At 41.2% G+C, this 27,294-nt stretch overlaps 1 protein-coding gene across 3 annotated transcripts in view; it reads left to right on the forward strand.

Moving 5' to 3' along the window:
* The first annotated feature begins 1,396 nt into the window (after positions 1–1,396).
* Positions 1,397–27,294, forward strand: part of LOC115164955 (semaphorin-6A) — a 91,025-nt gene continuing 65,127 nt past the window's right edge. For all 3 annotated transcript variants that reach the window (XM_029717913.1, XM_029717914.1, XM_029717915.1), the window contains exon 1: positions 1,397–1,806. The gene's annotated coding sequence lies outside the window, so the exon portion shown is untranslated. The remainder of the gene's footprint in view (positions 1,807–27,294) is intronic.

The raw sequence follows: 27,294 nt of genomic DNA on the forward strand, positions 1-27,294 counted from the left end.
CCAGTGCAGCGTATAACCAGCCAGCTGTATGTTGATAATGTCGTTGTTCAGCCACGACTTCATGAAGCATAAGATATTACAGTTTTTAATGTCCCGTTGTTAGTTTAATCTTCCTCATAGGTTGTCAATTTTATTTTCCAATGATTGCACCTTAGCTAGTAGAACGGCGGGCGGGGGGGTTTATTTGATAGAAGGCAGCCCGGCCTCCGTCCTCTTTTTCTCCGTCGTCTCTTCGCGCAAATGACGGGGATTTGGGCCTGTTCACGGGAAAGCAGTATGTCCTTCACGTCAGGCTCATCGGGCTCGTTAAAGGAAAGAAAAAAAGCTTCTGCCAGTTCGTGGTGAGTAATCGCTGTTTTGATGTCCAGAAGTTATTTTCTGTCATAAGAGACGGTAGCAGCATCATTATGTACAAAATAGTTTACAAATATTGGCCATACCACAACCCCCTCAGGTGGCTTATTGCTATTGTAAACTGGTTACCGACGTAATTAAAACAGTAAAAACTGATGTTTTGTCATACGATATACGATATATCACGGCAGTCAGCATTCAGGGTTCAAAGTACCCAGTTTATGAATTATAATAGCACGCCTATAATACAATTTGTTGCAGCAAGCATCTGGACTAGTGGCTTTCTGGGACACAATTAACATTGCCATCACAGGTGGTCTGTTATTAGCCTACATAAAGCAAACACTCCCAAGCTGAGCATGAGCCATTATGAATCCTTGGCCTTCTTAGAGTGTGAGCCCCTGGTTGCAGATTGTCAGCCTGATTTCAATGTGCCTTGCTTCTATCCAGAGTATTACATGGTTTTTTTAGGTGTAGAAAACCACAAACAAAAGTAGCTGCAACTTCAGCAGGATTTGCTGTTATTCTGATAAGGGGCCAAAAAACCGATCGGCTTCTATGTTATGTGGAACCGACTGAAGGGCGATTATGAACACTGTGGATGGGACCACCGGAGTGGGGTCTCCCATTGATGAAGACAAGAGAGGCTTTGAACCTGGTTGCATTCATTCCCTTTCGCATTGGCTGGCCACAGAAATCTCAAAGCAATAGGGGTACCAATGCGTAACTGTGGGTATCATCATTGTCACCCCAATATTGTTTCTGACACTTTGTGTGCGAGCCAGAAAGGGTTCACTTTTCCATATGGAATAAATACAGTTTGTTGTAATATTGTTGTTTCTCTTTTAAACTAATAGTACAGCCTACACAATCATTATATTTTGCCATTTAGCCTATAGTGGTTTATTTTTTGAATTGTGTATTTTCGTTGAATACCAATGTAAATTCTAAAAATACAGTCGTCCATAAAGTGGCACCCATGAAACAAAAGATCCTGTTTCACCAGCACACTCCAGTCTAGGGCGTATAGCTCCTCCCAGTGTGTAGCGGGTGACAGCTGGGATCGCTGTGCACTAGTAAGAAGGCTTCATCTCGAAATAGGATGACCTGCAGCTTTTGTAGCGGGACTGAGTTCGCTTTCCACGAACGGTTCGGAATCCTCAATTGTTAGTTATTGGATGCCAGGTTGTCCTGTCAGTTTTCTCAAAGGAGTTTTTAAAACCGCTGGGTTTCAAGTGGATTTCCGATGGATATTCCGACTTGAAGAGTTGTGTAGGCTACAAGCGCGGCATGTAACAAAAAAAAATCTCAAGAGGTTTAGAAAAGTAGCGTTTCGCATTGTTTTTTCGAAATGATCATTGTCTGAGCTGCTTTATGAACATTATTTTGAATGGATTAATAAAAGGACGAACGATACATTTACCCCAAGGCATTTCCATTCATGAGCTGAAGGTATTGTATTTTTATTCTCTAACTTTGTATGTGCATAATAGTAGCCTATTTATTTGGAACCTATGGCTATAATGTTTTCCCAATCACTACTAGGACAAGTGCACAACTAGGCGCCTGCAACAAGGTAACTAACTATACGTCACTTCAGTAACTTTATAATTCTTTATTTCTGTTGCAGTTAATGAATAACAATTCATTGGGGAAATGTATAATTATTTCTTAAAGATAATAGTTATTTTGCCAATTTAAATATGTGATGTTTGTGCGTAAATACGTATTTACGCGTATTTATCCAAGCTGTTTCAGGTCCATTCCATTGCATTTAGAATTACTGCGTGCTTGCAAAGCTTCAGAAAATAGCCTATATGTTATTATAGACAACTCTGCGACAATTTCCCCAGGTGATGAAAGCGTTTATAATTTCAACGCCTGTCATTTATGGAGACAAACACTCCGTTGCTTTTAGTGTGCTGTGAACTGATAGGCTACAGGACTCAGCATTATAAACTACTTGGATAATTTCTCTGCCCTTCGTTGTTGGCCCCTCCATGGTAGCGTAATGTAGAGATGCAATTCTCATGTGTGAGAAGACAGACAGGCATTTCAATGTTCAGTGTTGGCAAAACGAATATATCACCTGTGTCTTTCCGGTATAATACGGTATTTCAATGTATAGGCCTTTATCTGTCTTCAACAGGAATCATACATTATTTATGGTTGTGGAGTTAATTGTAGCTATTTCATTAATTTCGTTTCACTTTTATATACCCACAATTCAGACTGAAATGTCTTAACTGGTGTAATATGGTTGTAGTTACATCACTTCTCTCCCTCACTCTCTCTCTCTCTCTCTCTCTCTCTCTCTCTCTCTCACACACACACACACACACACACACACACACACACACACACACACACACACACACACACAGAGAGAGGAGTGAAGCATTGTCCACACAGGGTTTGTTGAGTGACTCCAGGCTTTAAAGGCCATTTCAGGGCGGGTCACTGGTGTAATTGCTCCATTGGACACATGTGTTACATTACATGTAAAACATATTTGATATTTCCTTTAGAAAGGGATATGTCTGGTGCAACATATGTCACGGGTCACTACTTCAACGTAATATATAACATAAATATAACAGAATATTTCATGTTAATATAACAATTTATTTTCATTTTGCGTCATGTTCAAATTTATCTTTGACTTTTCCAAAATTCTTAAATTGGGTTACAAGCAAATAAATACATTCCCTGTAAATCAAAAAAGTTTGTTCATTAACATTAAATACCTCCAAACACAATATTTACAAAAAACATTCACATTTGTGACCCATTTCAGGAAACTAGGCATATGTCACAGGTCACTACTTCACATAAATTACAAGCTTAGTCATTTCAAATTTTGCTATAAAAGACCAATTTGAGCCAGTCAGTCACATTTATTGACCACAATATTGTAACTAAATGACAATCATTATATCAATGGAAACCTGAAGTTTAATCTTGTATAATGAATACAACAGAACACATTAACTGGAATGACATTCACTCTCACGGATGGCCAAAAAGAACAAACTGAAAGCCACGCCCCCAATAAGCCATGCCTCTAACTCTTCTGATTGCCCCCAATGTTACATTGCCCCAACCGCTATACAATGAGCATGTGCATGAGGTGTCGAAAGCAATTTAGAAGCATTCATTAAATTTAAAAAATGAACCAAAACATAACGTTAGATCACACCATTCAATTAAAGCACTTCAGATGAACAACAGCGCCATCTCACTTTTTACAGTGATATCCTGGAAGCTGTGTTTAGGTGCAGTACAGAGGCCCCATGCAACACCCAGGGCTGCTAACACCTCGGCTCTTTCAGCCATTTCTCCCTCTCCTCAACCAGTTTGAAGACATCTGGCTTGCTGTATTTGCAAAGGGACTCTAGTCAAGGGATGTTTCTCAGTGTGTATAGATGCTCCATGGCCTGTGTGTTGATAACATCAAAACAATGAGGAATAGGGCTAAATCCTTGTGAACAAAAATATATATATATTTTTTTACAGTAATATGTGATATTTGAGGGAATTACTTTTAAGATGAGAGGGTCTTGTAAAAACATATTGATAGGAAAAAAGTATATAATCCATTATTTCATGAAATCACTAAAGAATATTTGATGCGTTTCCATCCTCTTCACTAGCCCATGGAGATAAGGTCTAACAGTTAAGTTGAGATGAGATACTAGAGAAGATATGTACTGTAGGTAGGCTATCCGTGTGTAGAATACAATCCAGTATTGCTACAGTGGTGCGCAATAATCCTGGAGCCATTTTGAAACACCTGCCATAAATGCTAGACTGTTTACAAGATATACATGAAAAGCGGATCATGCTGCCATTGATGTATGTGTACATGTGTGCCTGTCACTGTGTGACTAACTACCTTTGGAGAAAGCATCGTTTTTTTTTGTCATGCAGAAAAAAGGGGAAACACAAAACATCAGCATGCATTGTGGGTAACCACTGTTTGGAGCAATGCTCTGTGGAGCATTTGATCTGCAGCTTCCTAACAATAGCAATGAGGTTGGCATTGTGTGTGACTGATGTGGATTTGTCACACTGGTGTGCTTGTATACGCTGTGCAGGGGTGTAAGTTGGTATTTACATTTGTCAGTCAAGGACAGATAGACGTGCTTGGTATTGAATAATTGATAAATGGCATGCCTATGTGAAATGAATTGCACTCAATTACGCAAAGCGAGGCCATGTTAATCATTGATTCAAATTCAGTGTCAATACGGTAGGTCGAGTAGAATTGTGTATTTATGCATTTTTTATGATTGCATGTTTAATTCATGTTCATCCAGTGTGATTTAGAATTTATTGTAATCAATTAGAGTGTATGAGAGCATTACAATCCTCACACTCATCAAAATGTGATTTATTTATGATATATATATGTATGTATGTATGTATGTATGTGTGTGTGTGTGTGTGTGTGTGTGTGTGTACACACAGTATATTAGAGCATTGAAAATTGTAGTTGTAAATTATGCTTCAATCATTTAAAAAACAGCTTTCATTGCATTTTATTCGGCCTCCATTAGTAGTCCACTGATAGCAGAATCATATACATTTTAATACCATAATCCTGTGGGGAAATTACATCTCAGATATGGAATATAGGCTACGTTTCAATGTGAACATTAACCGGTCTTCGCTCTAGCGCCTTTCACCTTTTTGCCAAATGGAAAATTCTAATTTTGTGTGTCTATGGGGATATTTTCTTCAAAAACTCATTTTCCATGAGTATCTCTCTGTGTGCCTCCTGCTGATAGAAAATGATAAACACCTAGCATTTTCCAACCACCCCCACAATAGAATGGTGTCATACTCAGGTGAAACCAATAGCGTGCTGGTGTTCAGAAGCTGCATGGCATTTAGAGAAGGTTTTCTTCCGCTCATCAGTCCCCTTATTGCAAATATCATGACATCATTTTTTGTGGGAGAGCTCCACTCTAAGGTGAAATCGCATCCCGTTATATTAAAAACCTGACCATTGATCTGACAATAATGAATTAAATGAAATGTATTTGGTTGTGGGAGATATGGTTCATTCTGTTCTGTACATTACGCCTCATTTCAAGTGTACTGATTTGTTAACATCGTTGCTGTTGTAGCTTAGCCTCTGTTTCTCACCTTGCGTTAACTCCCCAGGCACTCAATACACTATATATTTTTTTTAATTAGTAGGCCTTGTGTAAAATCCCCTTCCCTTAGACTCATTAAATGAACATAATTGAGGGCATTTTTAGTGCCAGAAAAGCCAAAGGCATACAATATGAAGCTTTTGGACAGAACCTCTTAAGTCAATGGCTGAATTGGCAGACTGTCTGTTGGCATGTTCACTGTTGCTCTTTGGCAAGACTTTGTTTATGGAAATGTATTAAATGAAATTGTGATGAGAGGAGAGTTGACGTAGCCAAACTGCTTGTATCATAGACGTTATCAGAGATGATTCACCTGTCTCTGCAATGGGGTTTTATTGTCTGCAAACAAACTAGAAACTGTCGTAGATAGACAAGTGTTGATAAGGGTCTAATGTGATGCCAGACATCCCATAGCCTTTGGTATGTAAATAGTTAAATGTCCTGAATGTGTACTGTACTTATACAGGTATGTGGCCATGAGTCACAAACGCTGCTCGCTGTGAACACTCATTATGAACAACTGCGGCTTCCGGTTATGGTTAGCTCATTGGCTGCTTCCTGTTGTGGTTAGCTCATTGGCTGCTTCCTGTTGTGGTTAGCTCATTGGCTGCTTCCAGTTATGGTTAGCTCATTGGCTGCTTCCGGTTGTGGTTAGCACATTGGCTGCCCATTAAGTATGCATTGATGCTCATGTAGGACTACATGGTTCTACAGCAGCCTGTCCTGGGGGTGTTCAATTACTCTTTGTTGAGGGGGTGTTCAATGACTCTTTGTTGAGGGGGTGTTCCATGACCCTGTGTTGAGTGGGTGTTCAATGACTCTTTGTTGAGGGGGTGTTCCATGACCCTGTGTTGAGTGGGTGTTCCATGACTCTTTGTTGAGGGGGTGTTCAATGACTCTTTGTTGAGGGGGTGTTCCATGACTCTTTGTTGAGGGGGTGTTCCATGACTCTTTGTTGAGGGGCTGTTCCATGACCCTTTGTTGAGGGGGTGTTCCATGACCCTTTGTTGAGGGGGTGTTCCATGACCCTTTGTTGAGGGGGTGTTCCATGACTCTTTGTTGAGGGGGTGTTCCATGAGTCTTTGTTGAGGGGATGTTCCAGGACCCTTTGTTGAGGGGGTGTTCCATGACCCTGTGTTGAGGGGGTGTTCCATGACCCTGTGTTCCGGGGGTGTTCCATGACCCTGTGTTGAGGGGGTGCGTGTTGTCTGCGTCGCAAGGCCCTCTTTCCTCCTTCCGTGTCGCGGTGTGTGGCGGTGAATCACAGAGAGGGGCGTACATCTGTCCCCCTCCCCAGGCCCACCGCGATTGGCACAGCATTTCTCATCTATTAATCATGGAGGCTGCTCTCTTGTTCGGTTGCCATAGTTTCAGGGTCTGAGATGGTGTTGGGGTGCCTGGAGAAGGCCAGGAGAGATTGCAGGGCAGCACTCGGAGCAGCCTCTCTACCTGGGTGTGTGCTTGAAGAGGCAAAATGGTTTGCAATTTCATCTCAAAGCAGTATGCTCCCTCTATAGAAGGAGGAATAAAATGTAAGGAGGGTTTCACAGTAGAGCTCATACCTGGAATCATGTGTCCTTCACTGAAGAGGCTGAAGCTATGTCTACTGTAAACCAAACAAGCCTTATTGTCCTTTGTTTACAATGGGTGACTCAGAGATAGAATTGGCTTCCACTATTACACAGAATGTGTTTGGAGAGATTGATGTTGTTGTCTGGTTATTTTTTTTAAAAGTGGATGTTGGGGAGTTTCGAGGAGACCACTTTCCAAAATAAAATGTATTTTTTCTATCAGTATGTTGAGATGATCAGTGTTGAACATTTATTTTTGAATTCCTCTAAGATGGTCTTTCTTGGTCATGTTGTACCTCCCAAAGGAGTCTGTAAACTCTGCTGACTTGTAATGATTTAATGTGGCCATATTGTTGCTGTGCTTCATCACATTACACCTTGCCAGTGGGTATTTTCAGCGGAACTAGTGCCTAGTGGGAAAATCAGTCTCTAATCATGGGACTTTCTTCATGGCCTTTCATGTGGGCCACATTAAGAAGAAAGAACCTTGTCATTGTCAGTGCCATTGGGCTGAAATCCAAGCCTAGTGGGATTTAGACGCTGCAATTCTCTCATCTGAGTGACCTTTCTGGAGGGAATCATACCATGGGTTTACAATGGAGAAATGGGCTGTTTGCTCAACTTACCCATTTAGATGTTTTATGGCTTTGAAGTGATATGATTGTAGACTCAGTGACATCATCTTGTTATCATTCCCCAGTGCAGGTGACTGGTGTGGGTGCAGGGCTGCTGGACTTTAGAAGGGTTAGCTGACAACATAATGAAAAGGATGTTCGCGCGTCGGTGGGGCAGAAGTGTGTTCTCATTCTGGACGATCACATAGGTACCAACAATGACAAGAAGCTGCCATGTTGGGAATCGCAGGTGGCTCATTTCAGCTCATTGGATCTTGTTATTGATATCATGTCTTGTTTTGAGGTGTTTTGACTGATGTCATGTCAATGCTAATATTGCAAAACATTTGCTAGCTAGCTAACCAACAACTGTAACAATGTATTTAAGAGTCAACAAGTGCTCATTGCGCAAATGTATTTGTTTTCAATACAGTTTGGAAAGGAAATATAGTTTATATGTTGACATTAATCCTTTGATTCTAAGCCAAACCGCCAGTTCTGCTCCACGGTTAAATAACCCACCCGTCTATTGTAGGTATTGATATTTGTGTGGAGAAATGCACCTTGTTTTAAGTGATATGTGATTGATGTTACTCCCAAAGGTCAGGTCTATCTCAAAAGCTTATCAAAGCACACCCGTGGTTAGTAAGTGTTATTTAATACATCAGATGTCATTTGTAATGCCCTCCCAAGTCATGTCAACTTTCAGACGATGACAGAGTATTTGCAATAGTGCTTTATGAGGTATTTCCACATTTCTAAGTTTACCCATATGAAAGCAATCTCAGCAATTTACCAGTTGTACAATTGGACTACATGGTTCTACAGCAGCCTGTCCTTATGTAAAGATACATTTGTAAACCTAATTGACAAATAGATTTTTCATTAACTCTAAAGAATGTTACTAAAGACATACAAGAAAAAATATTCACCACAAAGAAATGTATTCACCATCCCTCAAATCTGGGGGAAAAACGGGTCTTACTACTAGGGCACAGTTGTTGGTAGACTACATTAAGAGAACCACCTGAACCCCCCTCCAATCAGGACAAAAAAGTGAACAGTAATACCTCTGTGTGTACATTTATGACATATCTAGTGAACCAATTGCAGCCATGTGGCGTGGTCATGTGACTGATAGTAGAAGCGCATGACCACAAGGCCCCCAGTGTTTCAGAACTAGTTCCTGCCTGTCCGTCATCTCATGTGGAGCGGTGGGCTGGGAACACTTATCATCACTCTCACAGGGGCCACACAATGCCCTCGCTCACGTTTCACTCATCCAAGAGAGGAACAGCTAGGTTCCTTGGCCAGCCCTGATTAAATGTATGGCAGCGGATGCTGTATTGCTTCATACATAGTGATGTGTTCATTGTCACAATTCTGATTTTATTAGTCGCGCTGCACGTTTCATTCATGTCTTTACAGCCTGTGTACAACTGACAAATCTGCTCTTTATTGATAATGCTGCTAAGACAATTCAACGCTAGCTGATTTAATTGGGTTTGGAGACAGTATTAAGATGCATGGCCCTGTGGGTAGTCTACTGATGTAGCAGTCAGAGGGAATATGGTTTGACTTCAGAAACAGTTGGATAATCTGGTAGACCGAGCATTCTGTCATTTGTTTTCTTCCCCATGCTGTTCATATAACAGTTCAAACACGTTCCTCAACGACAGTCCATTTTAAGTAGCTAGTGAATTAGGAAAAATTACCATCAGCAATTCATTAGTCACCCTCTCTTAGGTTACGGTGGCCTCCCCTGTCAGCTGATTATTGCATGTTGAGCTAATTCAAGGTAACCAGAGAGGAAGGGAGGAGATGATCTCCAGGCACCGCAGCACAGCTCCTGTTCATCATCTGACCTACATAAGAGAAGAATCCTCTTGTATTGTTGTTTCTGGAGAACAGTACCTCTCTCTACCACTCCCTTCAGGGTGCTGTGAGGGTTTATGTCCCTCTGAGGTGCAGCCTGCCTGCGTCCATACTGGGTTTGTGTCCCAGTGCCAGCTAGCTAAATTCCCCTGCATGGTTCATATAGGGAGATGTTATCTAAAGCAAACACCATTTCATGCAGCCTCTGCAGATAAGGTGGGTCGTTGCTGTTAAATAGTGGTGTCGTTGTGCAGTCACTAATTTCTCACGCTAACAGGTGAATGGCTTAATGTGGCCTTGTGTTCCACAGGCTGGCTGCTCATGACTGTGGTTGAGACATTGGTAAGTGAATGGTCAAAGATAACGGACACTGTATTTAAGGTGACGTGATGTTGAATCAAGGTTTTCACTTCCAAAATATTGTTTTGATCATTGAAGTAATTAGCCAATGATTGGTGTAAGAGTTGGCCATGTTGTCACTCCATGTCATTCCATGAAAGTGGAGATTAATTGAGTTACCGATTTCCAATAGTTTGATGCTCCTTCTCATTATTTTCTGGAAGTCATCTGCTTTACAACTAGTATCATCCTAGAAGTCTCACCTAGCTGTAGCTACTGTATCTCAGGAAAATCAGATACAGTATCTCTTAGGAAAATCAGATACAGTATCTCTCAGGAAAATCAGATACAGTATCTCTTAGGAAAATCAGATACAGTATCTCTTAGGAAAATCAGCTACAGTATCTCTCAGGAAAATCAGATACAGTATCTCTCAGGAAAATCAGATACAGTATCTCTTAGGAAAATCAGATACAGTATCTCTCAGGAAAATCAGATACAGTATCTCTCAGGAAAATCAGATACAGTATCTCTCAGGAAAATCAGATACAGTATCTCTCAGGAAAATCAGATACAGTATCTCTTAGGAAAATCAGATACAGTATCTCTTAGGAAAATCAGATACAGTATCTCTCAGGAAAATCAGATACAGTATCTCTCAGGAAAATCAGACACAGTATCTCTTAGGAAAATCAGACACAGTATGTCTTAGGAAAATCAGATACAGTATCTCTTAGGAAAATCAGATACAGTATCTCTTAGGAATGGTTGTGTTTGTTGGAGAGTAACAGCCAACCACCAGTCTAATTACAGGACCCCATATGTCTCACCTCCACCATGAGTATAATAAGACGTGACTTTCTATTTGAGTGCTCGTTGTTTTCCCCTAAGGCAGTGTAGACAGTTATTACTGCATCATGGTAATTTCCATGGCTGTAATGCTGGACTAATTGCTAGAGTAAATACTACCTCTGCATCGGTCTACAATATTTCCTGGATGGAAGTGTGAACGACATGTGCCTCTAGTATTTCCCCACAGTTTTAGTCTCTAATTCTCCTTGCCACTATATTGAAATTGAAAAGAGCTTGCTTAAGTTTAATTTAGTTTTGTTTAGTTACATTTATTTGCACCAAAGAAAACAAGTGATAAACAACAATACAGATTGAAAAAAAGGAGGTTGGAAGCCCAAGGGCTGGCTTTACAATCAGTACAAAAATAAAAAAGGTTTGTTAAAACAGATAACAAAACCTACTAATTATAAATGTAGAAACGAATTGATCAGTAATCACAAAGTATTTGTTTTGTTTAAATGTTTGTGTGCATATGTGTGTGGGAGAGTTAGTCTCAATGGAGGAGATTACTGACAGTCTGACCCCCAGTCTTTGCTTAAAGTTATTTAGGGATGATGATGTTTTGGCAATGTGAAGATAAGAATTCTAGAGTATGGTACCTCTGTATCTGATAGAGACTATGTGAGATGCAGCAGTGGGGAGGGTGAAGGTTATCACAGTGTCTTGTGTTATTGTAATGCGGTCTGTGTGTAGCTTGTGTAGAGGAGTCAGGCGCAGGACAGCAGATATGAGTAAATAAACGTAATTTACTCAAAATAGACAAATATAATACAATAAAGCGTCCCGCATAACGGACCGTCTTACATACAAACAATTACTCACAAACAAACATGGGGGAACAGAGGGTTAAATAATGAAGTAATTGGGGAATTGAAACCAGGTGTGTAAAACAAAGACAAAACAAATGGAAAATGAAAAGTGGATCAGCGATGGCTAGAAGGCCGGTGACGTCGATCGCCGCCCGAACAAGGAGAGGGACCGACTTCAGCGGAAGTCGTGACAGTTATATACACTACCGGTGAAAAGTTTTAGAACACCTACTCATTCCAGGGTTTTTCTTTATTTGTACTATTTTCTACATTGTAGAAAAATAGTGAAGACATCAAAACGATAAAATAACACATATGGAATCATGTAGTAACCAAAAAAAGTGTTAAACAAATCAAAATATATTTGATATTCTTCAAAGTAGCCACCCTTTGCCTTGATGACAGCTTTGCACACTCTTGGCATTCTCTCAACCAGCTTCATGAGGTAGTCACCTGAATTACATTTAAATTAACAGGTGTGCCTTCTTAAAAGTTAATTTGTGGAATTTCTTTCCTTAATGCGTTTGAGCCAATCAGTTGTGTTATGACAAGGTAGGGGTGGTATACAGAAGATAGCCCTATTTGGTAAAAGACCAAGTCCATATCATGGCAAGAACAGCTCAAATAAGCAAAGAGAAACGACAGTCCATCATTACTTTAAGACATGAAGGTCAGTCAATCCAGAAAATTCCAATAACTTTTTAAGTTTCTTCAAGTGCAGTCGCAAAAACCATCAAGCGCTATGATGAAACTGGCTCTCATGAGGACCGCCACAGGAATGGAAGACCCAGAGTTACCTCTGCTGCAGAAGATAAGTTCATTAGAGTTACCAGCCTCAAAAATTGCAGCCCAAATAAATGCTTCACAGAGTTCAAGTAACAGACACATCTCAACATCAACTGTTCAGAGGAGACTGTGTGAATCAGGCCTTCATGGTCGAATTGCTGTAAAGAAACCACTAATAAAGGACACCAATAAGAAGAAGAGTGCATGAAATGAAATGTATGCATTCACTACTGTAAGTCGCTCTGGATAAGAGCGTCTGCTAAATGACTAAAATGTAAATGTAAATGTAAGAGACCTGCTTAGGCCAAGAAACACGAGCAATTGACATTAGACCGGTGGAAATTTGTTCTTTAGTCTGGAGTCCAAATTGGAGATTTTTGGTTCCAACCGCCGTGTCTTTGTGAGACGCCGTATGGGTGCACGGATGTCCGCATGTGTATTTCCCATTGTAAAGCATGGAGGAGGAGGTGTGATGGTGTGGGGGTGCTTTGCTGGTGATACTGTCTGTGATTTATTTAGAATTCAAGACACACTTAACCAGCATGGCTACTGTACCACAGCATTCTGCAGCCATACGCCATCCCATCTGTTTTGGGCTTAGTGGAACTATAATTTGTTTTTCAACAGGACAATTACCCAACACACCTCCAGGCTGTGTAAGGGCTATTTTACCAAGAAGTAGAGTGATGGAGTGTTGCATCAGGGGTCCTGGCCTCCACAATCCCCTGGCCTCAACCAAATTGAGATGGTTTGGGATGAGTTGGACCGCAGAGTGAAGGAAAAGCAGCCAACAAGTGCTCAGCATATGTGGGAACTCCTTCAAGATGGTTGGAAAAGCATTCCAGGTGAAGCTGGTTGAGAGAATTGTCAAGAGTGTTCTAAGCTGTCCTTAAGGCAAAGGGTGGAAAGCCAGGAAGAATCTCAAATATAAAATATATTTAACACTTTTTTTGTTACTACATGATTCCATATGTGATATTTCATAGTTTTGATGTTTCTCTATTATTCTTCAATGTAGAAAATAAAGAAAAACCCTTGAGTGAGTAGGTGTTCTAAAACTTTTGACCAGTAGTGTAGATGGATTTCAGAATTAAGCTGGAAGAATCCATTGAAGGGTTTAAGTAAACCATCTGGGAGGAGGGAGTATTTGTAGATGAAAATGCATAATTGCTGTACATTAACGTCGTAAATAGACAAGATATTGAGTTTCTTAAACAAAGGTGCAGATGGAGCCAGGTAATTAGAGGAGGTGGCTAGTCTTGCACATTTCTTTTGTATGATGAGTCATTTGTGTAGGTAGGAGGCATATGTACTGCGGTTGGAGGAATATTGATTGTTCCCAATAGAATGTTAGTAGAATCCAGGGTGCTTTTTATAGCCATTAGTAATGATTATTTATTCACTTGGATGCATTGTATTACATCTGGGAGGTTATTGAGCAGACACTGAGACACTAATCAATGAAAGCATTAATAGCCATGTTTGTCCTGTGCCTTCTCACTCTCCCAGAGCCAAAAGCTTTGACCTAGGAACTCATGAGTTGTTCAAATGGACAATTATGTTTTTTTCATCGTCGTGTGGGTTGTCATGAGAACGGCCTTGCCCTAGAAGACTAACATTGAAATAGGCCCAAGAGCAGATCATTATACAGAAGACTTGAGTTAGGAAAAGAAAGCCTAACATACAATTGAAAAGCAACTTCAAGTTTTACTTGAAAATACTCACCAAAAAATACATGTACCTGTATCTTTGTATTGGATTACATGGATATAGAACTCCATCCATAGTTTCTAGAGTTGGGCTCTCAAGTTCAACTAGATGCCAAATAAAGCCAGTGACAACACAAGGCTTTTATGGCATTGTGATGGTTGAAACTTAAGATGACGAACCCAGTTATAAAACAGTTGTTGCTGTTGTGTTAAAGTGCCCTCTGGGTGGTGTAGGGTATGGGCTGGGTTTGTGAGCCAGGGCTCTGGTATCTAATGGGTAGGGTATGGGCTGGGTTTGTGAGCCAGGGCTCTGGTATCTAATGTGTAGGGTATGGGCTGGGTTTGTGAGCCAGGGCTCTGGTATCTAATGGGTAGGGTATGGGCTGGGTTCGTGATCCAGGGCTCTGGTATCTAAAGGGTAGGGTATGGGCTGGGTTTGTGATCCAGGGCTCTGGTATCTAATGGGTAGGGAATGGGGTATACATTATCTGCTGGGACATGTGCTGGGGGCCAGATATCCTAGTGGTCAGAAAAGTGTCTGATCCTGTGGAAGACAAAGCGGTCATGTTTCCTTTGTGTTGTTGGAGTCATATGTCTGCTAGACCTCAGGCCTCATGACGTCCATCAACGCTGCTGGACTATCACATGCATGCAGTATTGGAAATGGTGTATCCATATATGGGACATGATGAACATGTTTTTGTCAATGGGACTAGAACTGATTACAGTTGTCAACAGATTGTGTTTCCACCTGCCCCATAGGGTTAGGGTTAGAGTTAGGGTTAGAGTTAGGGTTAGAGTTAGGGTTAGAGTTAGGGTTAGAGTCAGGGTTAGGGTTAGAGTTAGGGTTAGAGTCAGGGTTAGGGTTAGAGTTAGAGTTAGGGTTAGAGTTAGGGTTAGAGTCAGGGTTAGAGTCAGGGTTAGGGTTAGAGTTAGGGTTAGAGTTAGAGTTAGGGTTAGAGTTAGGGTTAGGGTTAGAGTTAGGGTTAGAGTTAGAGTTAGGGTTAGAGTTAGAGTTAGGGTTAGGGTTAGGGTTAGAGTTAGGGTTAGGGTTAGAGTTAGGGTTAGGGTTAGGGTTAGAGTTAGGGTTAGGGTTAGAGTTAGGGTTAGAGTTAGGGTTAGAGTTAGGGTTAGGGTTAGGGTTAGAGTTAGGGTTAGAGTTAGGGTTAGGGTTAGAGTCAGGGTTAGAGTTAGGGTTAGGGTTAGAGTTAGCGTTAGGGTTTCATAGGCCGGGATGTAAACTAGAAGTTGATCACAATAACCTTCAGCAAACTTCTGCCCAAAACAGATGAAATGAATAGATAAGACAAATAGACCTGTGTCATGTATAGGGCCAACCACATGATATTTCCTGTGTTCAGTTTCAGTCAATATGGATGCTGTTTGGTGTAATGTGGTGGATCATTGTGTCAGAGAACTGATATGATAGAGAATCTGAACTAGGTCGTGGTATTGCATTCACCTGTACGTCTTCTAGTGAGGAAAAGGAATGGCATTGTTACATAAAGAGACATTTCTCTCTTTGCTGTAGTGTGCTGTATGGTAGGTAGTTAATTATGTGTGTGTGTGTGTGTGTGTGTATGAGGCTCCTGAGTGTACGTATGCGCGTGTGCATATCTCTCTGTGTGTGTCTGTGTGTGTGCCCCCTGTGAAGTAATTGTGCTTGCATCCTGCTCATACAGAGGCAGGGCACTCATTGTACACTTCAAATAACAGGGCTTGAGTACTGACAGTTTTGGCCCAGTGGAGATTTGTCAAGGTTATACATTATTCTGCAGTTTTCATATGGTAATCGTTTCCGAACTTGTTTCTCAAACAGAGTTGTTTTAATGAATAAAGTAGTCATTCATTGTATGCTTCTGGATGGAATGTGACAGCCTGTACTGTTTACAGATGTAGGATCTTAATTTGAGACAGTTTGCTTCAGCAGGAAAATAATAATTAATGGACATTTTGTAGGGGTTGATAGATTTTTCATAAGGGAAAATCAAGTCTGAAAATGTCAAATTGGAAATTACAAAATTCAGAAGCATTTTTTAAACCTCAAATACACTACAAGTTTTAAATGTCCTGCATTGCAGGAAAGTTATCCTGCAACAGGGTGATCAAATTAAGATCCTACATCTGTAGGTGGCTTAATTGACCATAGAGGTTGAAGGGTAGAGAGGAGAAAGGACGAGGATACTTCATTATAGCCCACGCTTCACTGACATTTCTAGTTCATATAAAACCCATTGTTTTATTGGTAAACAGAACAGGAAATGGCTTCCACTGAACTTCCCTCTTTTAATGAGGAACGTGTCAAGAATTATCATCATTATAATTACATTTCTTTTGAGTTCCTATTTACTGTACACAGTAGCCATTACAATGACGGGATTGAGGAACATTTGAGAATGCCTTTTTTTGTGCCTTTATAAAAGCGTTGTAAAGGAGTGTGTGTTCCTCATCAAGGGAGACATCAGCTGTTTATGTGAGATTTCCTAATCAATGTTATTAAGTCATATTTTCCTGAAACCGAGAACACTGAGTAACCCCATTAGGTTTTGTTTATAACACTGAGTCCAAAGTGGATGGTTGTCGTAGTTGTATATGTCTATGGGAGATGTCTATGTCAGATTAAAGCTATTATGTAATGGCTGCAGAGACCAACTAAAATGCAAGGTGCAAGGCCACAGGAAGACTGGCAGTCCTCCTCCTTCCATCTGTCTCAACCAGGAGGTGGCCTGTAATCAAAGATGGCGACCGGTGATACCAGGTTTTCCATTATTTGGTTTAGCGGCACCCAATCTCTGTAGCTATTTTAAGGCACCCATGAACTTCCTATGTTGTGGGAACATTGAGTCATTGATGTATGGCAGCCAGCTCTGACTGTGGGGACCCACAAAGTAGCGGTTTCACCTTCATATTACATGTGAATCATGGCCAAAACGTTTAAATGACATCCTCAACTTCATGTGGCCTTCTCAACTTTTTTACTCAAGAACTCTGTTGAGTTTGATCATTTGATAATGTTGAATTGTATGCACTCTGAATCTGCATAACTCTCTCTCTTTATATTCAGGATGGTATTTCTCTGGCGTGTTGACTAAAACTAGGATAAAATGCTCACTGACTGACCAATGGTGCATTAAATAGCCTGCCTGAGCACTGTTGATTATGAATAACTAAACCGTATGTGCATCACTTACCGTGAAGAAAACACTTTCTCACCGAGTGTTTTTACTTGTTAGTGATTTGGAAGGGAGAGGAGAATGTTTCTGTAATGCCTTTTACAGAGGTTTATTTCCCTCAGAGTGGTACACAAAGGCCTGGAGTGTGGCATCGTTTTGGGTGATTCCACTGGCAGGAGCGTTAGCCTAGCGACAGTACCAGCGACATTTCCACAGTGCGAAGCCAGCTCTGGTGGAAGAGACCTCATGTCCAGATTCGGCCTGCATTCCAGACCCTAGTTTAAGCCAATGGTCAGTCTGAACTATCTGGCCAGAGGTTAAAGAAGCGAGGGAAAGAATCGGCAAACACTCGTGACGTTGGGAAACACTCGTGACTTGAATCCACATTTAAATAATAAAATAAGCATGACACTGAAATTAACAAATCCCCCCCGTCCTTTTACAGGATAGAAGCCTCAGTAACAGTTAAACATTTAATTTGGGAGGTATTCCATTTGTTACATGTGTCCAACCTCAAAATCAGACATGATGTGTCATATAATTAGGCACACCTCCCCATTCTTTTTCTATTAAATTGCGCAAACTCCAAACATATCACGGTGTGTGTTGTGATACCACTTCTCCCTGGAGCCTGCAGCCTTGATGGCCTGGTCGAAGTGGCTATCAGAGGGTCTAGGTTTGACGTCAATTGGCCATAAAAGCTGTTGATGAAAGACCACATCAGTTTTACTGACTCTACACATCACATTATTTGTCTCGTCCATGTTGTCCATCTGCAGGTTACGTCCACCAACACTTGTGGCTTTGCTTATTCAGATCATGATTTTAAGACAGTGTTGTTGTTGTTAGTGTGACTTGGTGATTGGTGGGGAAATCCTCTTTAACGGGCCTGGAAAGCCAACATCCTGTGAGACATGGCAGCACAAACAAGGTATAGCATTTCATAACCAAGCGTAACTATGGTAACCAGACATATGCTGACCATGTCGTAGACTAGAAAACCTCAGGATGCACTGTTTGATATCACTAGCAGATGACAGTTAGGCTCCATAGGCATGACGGAGGTTATATGCGTGGACTGTTTGGGGGTCCCTCTATTCATTGGCCATGTCACCCCATGGGGGTTGGCTAATTGGTCGCCCCGGCTAGCTCCTTTTTGTTCACAAAGGCGTCGGGCCCCATCCGTGGCGGTGGAGGGAGTTAGAGAAGGGCCACATGGGGGAAGAGGGAAGCAGGTTTCCCATACAAAGCTCTGCTGGGAATAGCCCGAGCCGAAGGGGGTCTTGCCGGTTTGGGGGAACAGATCCTGACAGTTGTTGGCCTCCACAAGTTATCCCTGACCCACATAGCCACCCATGTGTGAGCCGTTTCTTTACAGAGCTCCTCTCTCTTGAAACATTGAATTATGGGTGTTCCTGAATCTCCCTCCTTGTTTCTCCACTGGGAGCCAGAGGAGGCCCCATGTAGGCTGACATTGTTCCCCCCGACCCATGGACAATGAACTAGTTGGCTCCGCCAAGCAGAAGAGTGCTTCACTCAGGGAGAGAGTATTGATTATTCTATACGCTGAATGTCTTCAGCTGCACTAGGATACAGGGAGAAGTCGTTATTGCTCCTGAATCATGGAATCATAGACGTTAGTGGGTCTTTAACATACTCTATATTGATTACGCTGGGAGAAGAATGGCATGTTGTCTGAGGATAATGTGTTAATTAGCCCCTGGTGTCTGAAAGCACAGTTAGAGACATTGCGCTGCTGGGTATTGCAATGCTAGCAGCTCCAAGAAGGGAAAGAAACATTGAATGAGAAAAAGGTTAATGTTACTACTGCTGATTTTATGCCTTATGCTTTTTCATCCGTTTAGGAGTCATTGCTTTTTTTGTGTGAAGAAGCTGATGACCTAGTCTTGATACTGATCTTAAAGGCATATAGACTATGAATGAGTGAAATGTGAGCAATGAGTAGGTCATGGATCATTTAGAATTTCCCTCTTCTCCATTTGGCCATGATTAGTGTTCAATCTGAACGGTCTGAAAACATTTCATTTGTGAACGACTCTAGTAAATCAAGTGTCAACACATACCCCCTCAACCGCCTCACCACGCACACGCACACGCACGAACTGGACAACACTGCAAGAAAATGTACGGGTTCCACTCTGGCTGTACATCTGTGGACTGACTCCTTGAAGAAGTCAGTCACTCTTTTGATGTTGCAAAACATTGACAGACAGATAAAAGTGTAAATTGAATGATAAAAGCTGTTTGATTTCTACAATTTTTTGGGGGTTATGTTTTTGGGCGTTATGTTTTTGGGGGTTATGTTTTGGGGGGTTATGTTTTTTGGGTGTTATGTTTTTTGGGGGTTATGTTTTTGGAGGTTATGGGAAGATACAATCTCTTTACTGTCCTTTATAAATGATTTTATCACTCTTATCGCAAAGACGCATAGAAGGGCTTTTTTGCTTTTTAAAAGACATTTGTTTTCAGTGAAAATAGGAGGTATAACAAAAAACTGGCAATCATCACAAACACTTTTTCACCTAGGAGGATCTGGCCCTACTGTTCCTTTCCCAGAATACACTCACATACAGCGCACACATATTCAAACACTCGCCTGTGCAAGCACGCACGCACGCACACACACACACACACACACACACACACACACACACACACACACACACACACAGTAGCATGTCATCAAAGGCTTAGAATTAAGCTGTGTGTATGCTGCTTCCCCTTCACTGGAGCCCATTTTAGGGGAGGAAACCACATGAAACAGCCTGAGCCCTCCCACTCCTACTCGGCAGCCATTATAAGATTAGACAACTTTACTGGATCTTATAATCAGTGATGTCAGGCCCAGATGAAATGCCCAACAAAATGCTTTTTGATATCGCACAAGAAGCCAGAGCCATATGCAGGTCATTACAGACCCTCAAAACCAGCTGCCGTTTCCAGACCTGACTGAAACTCAAGCATAAATTACCATATAATTACCATATCAGAGATCAAGACTGGTCTGACATCACTTTTTCAAATTACTCCGAAAGGTTGTTAAAATGCTAATTCAACAAAATGGCTAAACCCTCCGAGAGGGATACAGTTTCTAACATTTGCTAACAATTCCTTACCTCGTCTTCAGGGTGAGGGATGTAAACTAGAGGAATTGACTGTGCTATTCCTCTTTACCCTGTACGAAAAGCTGGCTAAGCTTCATAATCTTGTAATTACAAGGTTGCTACTGGAAATAAGCCATTGAAGGTTCATGTCCTTCCTAACACAATTAAGTGAATATTCTGAAGTCTGTCCTTTTTGTGGAGAAGGAGCTTATAGATGAATGTTGTGTTTTTATCATCAATTACCTTTTTCATGGCGAGCTAACTGAGCTGTTTGTTGACTCAAAAGTTTGTTTTCCGTGTTCTAATATTTGATTTATTCTGATGATGTTTTGTAATGTCTATGAATTATGCAACATTCTCTATATCTCTTGGGAAATTCATATTATGTCATTTTGTTATTGCCTTGAGCACTTGCTATACAAGTTAGTCAGTTCTATACTGAACAGTGTAAGGGAAAAAATATATTATTTCTCAAGCTCTGACACTCAGACGTTGCCGCCAAAGTGTCACCACAGTGGCAAGCGTTAGAATGACATCATCAGAAGTGGACAGATCCTGGGAAGGTCCACTGGCAGGGCTGTTCAGAGCTACTGTATATCGTGGCAGGATAAAGGCAAGTGGGAATCCAGCAGGGAGGCGGGGAAGGGAGGCGGCGCTGACTGGAGCAGGGAGTGCTCTGAGGTCATGCCATAGGGGCCAACCCGTGGGGCCCACCCTGAATGCACTGGCAGCCATCCTCACCACTGTGGGGGGAATGCCAGATAGCTGGGTCCTGGAGACGCCGCAAGCCTTGTCCAATGAATGGCTGCATGTTAATTATTTCCACTCTCTCTCCGCAGCCTGATTATGAACGGGTTGACGGGGGTAGTGGAGCTCTCAGGGAGTTCCTGTGTAGTGTGGTAGAGGGTAGCAGGATGTAAGGAATGTGTCCTCTCAATAGGGCATTTAGAAGGGTTGTCTTTACAGGTTAGGGTAACACTTTCTATGAGCCTCCTGTGTGAGATGCATTGTGAATGCGTTTATAATGTATTCTATTACAGACATTAAACCAAGATATTGAACCAAATCTGGATTGGAATATGATTCTCCTTTCCTCTGAGTAGATGACAGTAATATGCACAGCGTTGTACGTAGTTGTGTTAATTGAACTCAGACTTTTCTGGTATTTATTTATTTATTTGCACTTCCACGCTTTCATGTTTCAGTGTGTCTCTTTGTTTGGCATTAAGTAAACATGAGTGTATAGACTGTATGTCCCATGTGTCCCGTGCCCCTCCTCCTCCCAGTGATAGAAACACATTCCCAGTGATCTCGGTCGTTCATGCCATTGGAGCAGTGTAATGAGTTGTAAACAGCAGCAGCCCCGCTGGCTGTATTTCATTACACTTTTGGCATGGTTGTGCGGGCGTTTTGATTGGAGCTGCTCTCAATGAGCTTATGTCAGACCTTGATTAGATGGCGAGCTTGCCGGGCAGCTAAAATAGTTAATCTGTTTCCCGCCCACCCTTCCGCAGTAGCTTACTGCTGAGGCCCGCCCGCTAGATTAGTTTCTGTTGTCCACTCCTTGCTGCCTCTCATCACAGTGGCTACTGTTTCCATTTCCTTTGATATAGCCATCTAATAGGGCCATAAGACATAACCATATGTTGCAAATCCACTCCTAGACTGGAGGACTTCTCCACTGTAGTTATTTTCTCTGAGTCGCTACACCATGCCATTAGAATGCATCACGGCAGTGTGCCACGACAGACTTTACAGAGGCATCATTTCGAAAGCCTGTCTTCATGAAGGTAGGAAATGTTTGAGAATGCCGCTGTGAATGAGTTTGTATAAAACTCACAATTATCACCTAGAGAGTGGCAGAGTGTTAGTTCTAAATGGGAAATGTTAATTAATTCTGACTTTACGGAGGTGACCTAATCTTGTACAGTTGAACAAAGAGCAGCTGCTTTGATTTTCAGTGCTGGCTAGAGGGGGGGTTCTGTTCCCACCAGATAGAGACACATCTAGAGTAAAGCTTTCACTAATCCCCTCAATGAGCCACTCCAAGGAGGATTCACCTGAAATGCTCAATACTGAACTGTGGTCCTGCATTGCTTAACATTTTCATGCAGTGCCTGCCCCCCCCCCCCAAAAAAACAGTCTTATTGTTGTCTGCCTCTCTTTCTTTCAACATCACCCTCTTCAATAGGAAAGTAATTCCTGTCAATCAAAGTGGAGTAGGATATCTCCTACATTAAATCAAATGAAGTGTATTTAGTTTGGCCTTAAAGCAGTCATAATATTTGGATAGTAAAGGAATAATGTGTTTCTAAAGCTGACAAGTAAAATAAGTAATGTTGACAAAAGATATGCATTGCTATGCAAATACCCCTTGACTATTGCTCAGTATGTTCAAAGCCCCAGAAAGAAAGTAGTCTGGTAACTTCAGAGGGGTACTCAAAGCCAGCGTGAGTAAAAGACTTGGGCAGGGTATTAGGCCTTAGTATTGTCTGCCATGGGGGCTGATTGTCTCCAGTATTAAATGCAGAAACAGTTAAATGGTTTAAGGCAGAGGATGAGCAGGCTTATGGTCTTAAGTCTTAGTGCCTGACACCGCCAGTAAAGCAGACAGATGTCATTGTTGTATACTGTAGGTGGTGGTTGTATACAGTAGGTGGTGGTTGTATACAGTAGGTGGTGGTTGTATACAGTAGGTGGTGGTTGTATACTGTAGGTGATGGTTGTATAGGTGGTGGTTGTATACAGTAGGTGGTGGTTGTATAGGTGGTTGAATAGGTGGTGGTTGTGTACAGTAGGTGGTGGTTGTATAGGTGGTTGAATAGGTGGTGGTTGTGTAGGTAGTGGTTGTATACTGTAGGTGGTTGTATAGGTAGTAATTGTATAGGTGGTGGTTGTATCGGTCATGGCTGTATAGGTGGTGGCTGTATAGGTGGTGGTTGTCTCGGATCTGGTTGTATAGGTAGTGGTTGTATACTGTAGATGGTTGTATCGGTCGTGACTGTATATGTTGTGGTTATGTAAGAGGTGGTTGTTATATAGGTGGTTGTTATATAGGTGGTTGTTATATAGGTGGTTGTATAGGTGGTGGTTATATAGGTGGTTGTTATATAGGTGGTTGTATAGGTGGTTGTTATATAGGTGGTTGTTATATAGGTGGTTGTTATATAGGTGGTTGTATTGGTGGTTGTTATATAGGTGGTTGTTATATAGGTGGTTGTTATATAGGTGGTTGTTATATAGGTGGTTGTTATATAGGTGGTTGTATTGGTGGTTATATAGGTGGTTATATAGGTGGTTGTTATATAGGTGGTTGTTATATAGGTGGTTGTATTGGTGGTTGTTATATAGGTGGTTGTTATATAGGTGGTTGTTATATAGGTGGTTGTTATATAGGTGGTTGTATTGGTGGTTGTTATATAGGTGGTTGTTGTATAGGTGGTTGTATAGGTGGTTGTATTGGTGGTTGTTATAGAGGTGGTTGTTATATAGGTGGTTGTTGTATAGGTGGTTGTTGTATAGGTGGTTGTTATATAGGTGGTTGTTATATAGGTGGTTGTTATATAGGTGGTTGTTGTATAGGTGGTTGTTATATAGGTGGTTGTATAGGTGGTTGTATTGGTGGTTGTTATAGAGGTGGTTGTTATAGAGGTGGTTGTTATATAGGTGGTTGTTATATAGGTGGTTGTTATATAGGTGGTTGTTGTATAGGTGGTTGTTGTATAGGTGGTTGTTGTATAGGTGGTTGTTATAAAGGTGGTTGTTATAAAGGTGGTGGTTATATAGGTGGTGGTTATATAGGTGGTTGTTATATAGGTGGTTGTATTGGTGGTTGTATTGGTGGTTGTTATATAGGTGGTTGTATTGGTGGTTGTTATATAGGTGGTTGTATTGGTGGTTGTTATATAGGTGGTTGTTATATAGGTGGTTGTTGTATTGGTGGTTGTATTGGTGGTTGTTATATAGGTGGTTGTATTGGTGGTTGTTATATAGGTGGTTGTATTGGTGGTTGTTATATAGGTGGTTGTATTGGTGGTTGTTATATAGGTGGTTGTTATATAGGTGGTTGTTGTATTGGTGGTTGTTGTATTGGTGGTTGTATTGGTGGTGGTTGTATAGGTGGTTGTATAGGTGGTTGTTATATAGGTGGTTGTATTGGTGGTTGTTATATAGGTGGTTGTTATATAGGTGGTTGTTATATAGGTGGTTGTTATATAGGTGGTTGTTATATAGGTGGTTGTATAGGTGGTTGTTATATAGGTGGTTGTTATATAGGTGGTTGTATTGGTGGTTGTTATATAGGTGGTTGTATTGGTGGTTGTTATATAGGTGGTTGTTATATAGGTGGTTGTTATATAGGTGGTTGTTATATAGGTGGTTGTTATATAGGTGGTTGTATTGGTGGTTATATAGGTGGTTATATAGGTGGTTGTTATATAGGTGGTTGTTATATAGGTGGTTGTATTGGTGGTTGTTATATAGGTGGTTGTTATATAGGTGGTTGTTATATAGGTGGTTGTTATATAGGTGGTTGTATTGGTGGTTGTTATATAGGTGGTTGTTGTATAGGTGGTTGTATAGGTGGTTGTATTGGTGGTTGTTATAGAGGTGGTTGTTATATAGGTGGTTGTTGTATAGGTGGTTGTTGTATAGGTGGTTGTTATATAGGTGGTTGTTATATAGGTGGTTGTTATATAGGTGGTTGTTGTATAGGTGGTTGTTATATAGGTGGTTGTATAGGTGGTTGTATTGGTGGTTGTTATAGAGGTGGTTGTTATAGAGGTGGTTGTTATATAGGTGGTTGTTATATAGGTGGTTGTTGTATAGGTGGTTGTTGTATAGGTGGTTGTTGTATAGGTGGTTGTTGTATAGGTGGTTGTTATAAAGGTGGTGGTTATATAGGTGGTGGTTATATAGGTGGTGGTTATATAGGTGGTTGTTATATAGGTGGTTGTATTGGTGGTTGTATTGGTGGTTGTTATATAGGTGGTTGTATTGGTGGTTGTTATATAGGTGGTTGTATTGGTGGTTGTTATATAGGTGGTTGTTATATAGGTGGTTGTTGTATTGGTGGTTGTTGTATTGGTGGTTGTATTGGTGGTGGTTGTATAGGTGGTTGTATAGGTGGTTGTTATATAGGTGGTTGTATTGGTGGTTGTTATATAGGTGGTTGTTATATAGGTGGTTGTTATATAGGTGGTTGTTATATAGGTGGTTGTATTGGTGGTTGTTATATAGGTGGTTGTTATATAGGTGGTTGTATTGGTGGTTGTTATATAGGTGGTTGTATTGGTGGTGGCTGTTTAGGTGGTGTCACGTTGTGTGTGTGTAGGTGGCAGGGAAGTCAGGCGCAGGAGAAACAAACTTGGTGTAACTGTAGTAGTTTAATAAAGTTAAAAACAAACTCCAAATCAAAGTACATAATAAAATAAACATGGGTATAATAACCCGTCGCGCACCAATCCAACAACACGAGCACATAACAACAAACAATCTCTGACAAGGACATGAGGGGAAACAGAGAGTTAAATACACAACATGTAATTGATGGGATTGGAACCAGGTGTGTAGGAAGACAAGACAAAACCAATGGAAAATGAAAAATGGATCAATGATGGCTAGAAGACCGGTGACGTCGACCGCCGAGCACCACCCGAACAAGGAGAGGCATCGACTTCGGCAGAAGTCGTGACAGGTGATGGCTGTTTAGGTGGTGGCTGTATAGGTGGTAGCTGTATAGGTGGTGGCTATAAGGTGATGGTTATGTAGGTGGTGGTTGTATAGGTGGTGATTGTATAGTTGGTGGCTGTAAAAGTAGTGGTTTTATAGGTTGTGGTTGTATAGGTTGTGTTTGTATAGGTGGTGGTTATATTGGTGGTGGTTATATTGGTGGTGGTTGTATAGGTAATGGTTGTATAAGTGGTGGCTATATAGGTGGTGGTTGTATATGTGGTGGTTTTGTAGGTGGTGGTTGTATAGGTGGTGGCCATTTTCTGTTATAATCTCCACCTGGCACAGCCAGAAGAGGACTTGCCACCCCTCATAGCCTGGTTCCTCTCTAGGTTTCTTCCTAGGTTCTGGCCTTTCTAGGGAGTTTTTCCTAGCCACCGTGCTTCTACACCTGCAATTTTTTTTAGGCTGGGTTTCTGTACAGCACTTTGTGATATCGGCTGATGTAAGAAGGGATTTATAAATGAATTTGATTGATTGATTTATTGATTGGTTATATAGGTGGTGGTTGTATAAGTAGTGGTTGTGTAGGTGGTGGCTGTTTTACCCACAGACTCATTGGGGGAAAGACAGGATGTCATCTTTCCAAAGCCAGCATTGCAGCAGATAGCAGCAGATATCAATGATAGCAGGGGCATGGTTGGTATTGCCATTAGTTGAGTGGATATTTGAACCTAATCAGTCTCAAAGGGATATGCACTGTGTGTCTTCAATTCCATTAAGTTGATTTACATTATTCAGCTAACTCATTAATCAACATTTCCCCTGGATTTAAGCTGCCCGTCAACCTGAAACATGCAAAAAGAAAGGGAGAGAGAGAGAGACAGATGGAAACTCTTCCGTCAGAGAGCCTTAGACAAAATAGCCGGGCCGGGTGCAGTTCACTCAGATTGTGCTCATCTTTGTGGATATTTTATCTGCATGAACAAACCCAGGGCCCAAGCCAGTGTGTTTATCTCAAGGCCCAGATAGGTTAGCCAGCAGTCAGCCAGTGATGATGAATCACATTGACAGAAGGAATCAGGATTAAATGTTAATGGAAGTCTGCTAGTGGATTTAGCTCCCTATGGAATAAGATGCGGATGCATTCCACAGGGAAAACTATTTATACAGAAATTGGAATTTGCATTTTGTTTGTTGGCTGTCGGTTCATGGTGGAGATTTATCGGGTAATGATATACACTGAGTATACACT

The sequence above is a fragment of the Salmo trutta genome, chromosome 27 (assembly GCF_901001165.1).
Source record: "Salmo trutta chromosome 27, fSalTru1.1, whole genome shotgun sequence".
NCBI lineage: Eukaryota > Metazoa > Chordata > Actinopteri > Salmoniformes > Salmonidae > Salmo > Salmo trutta.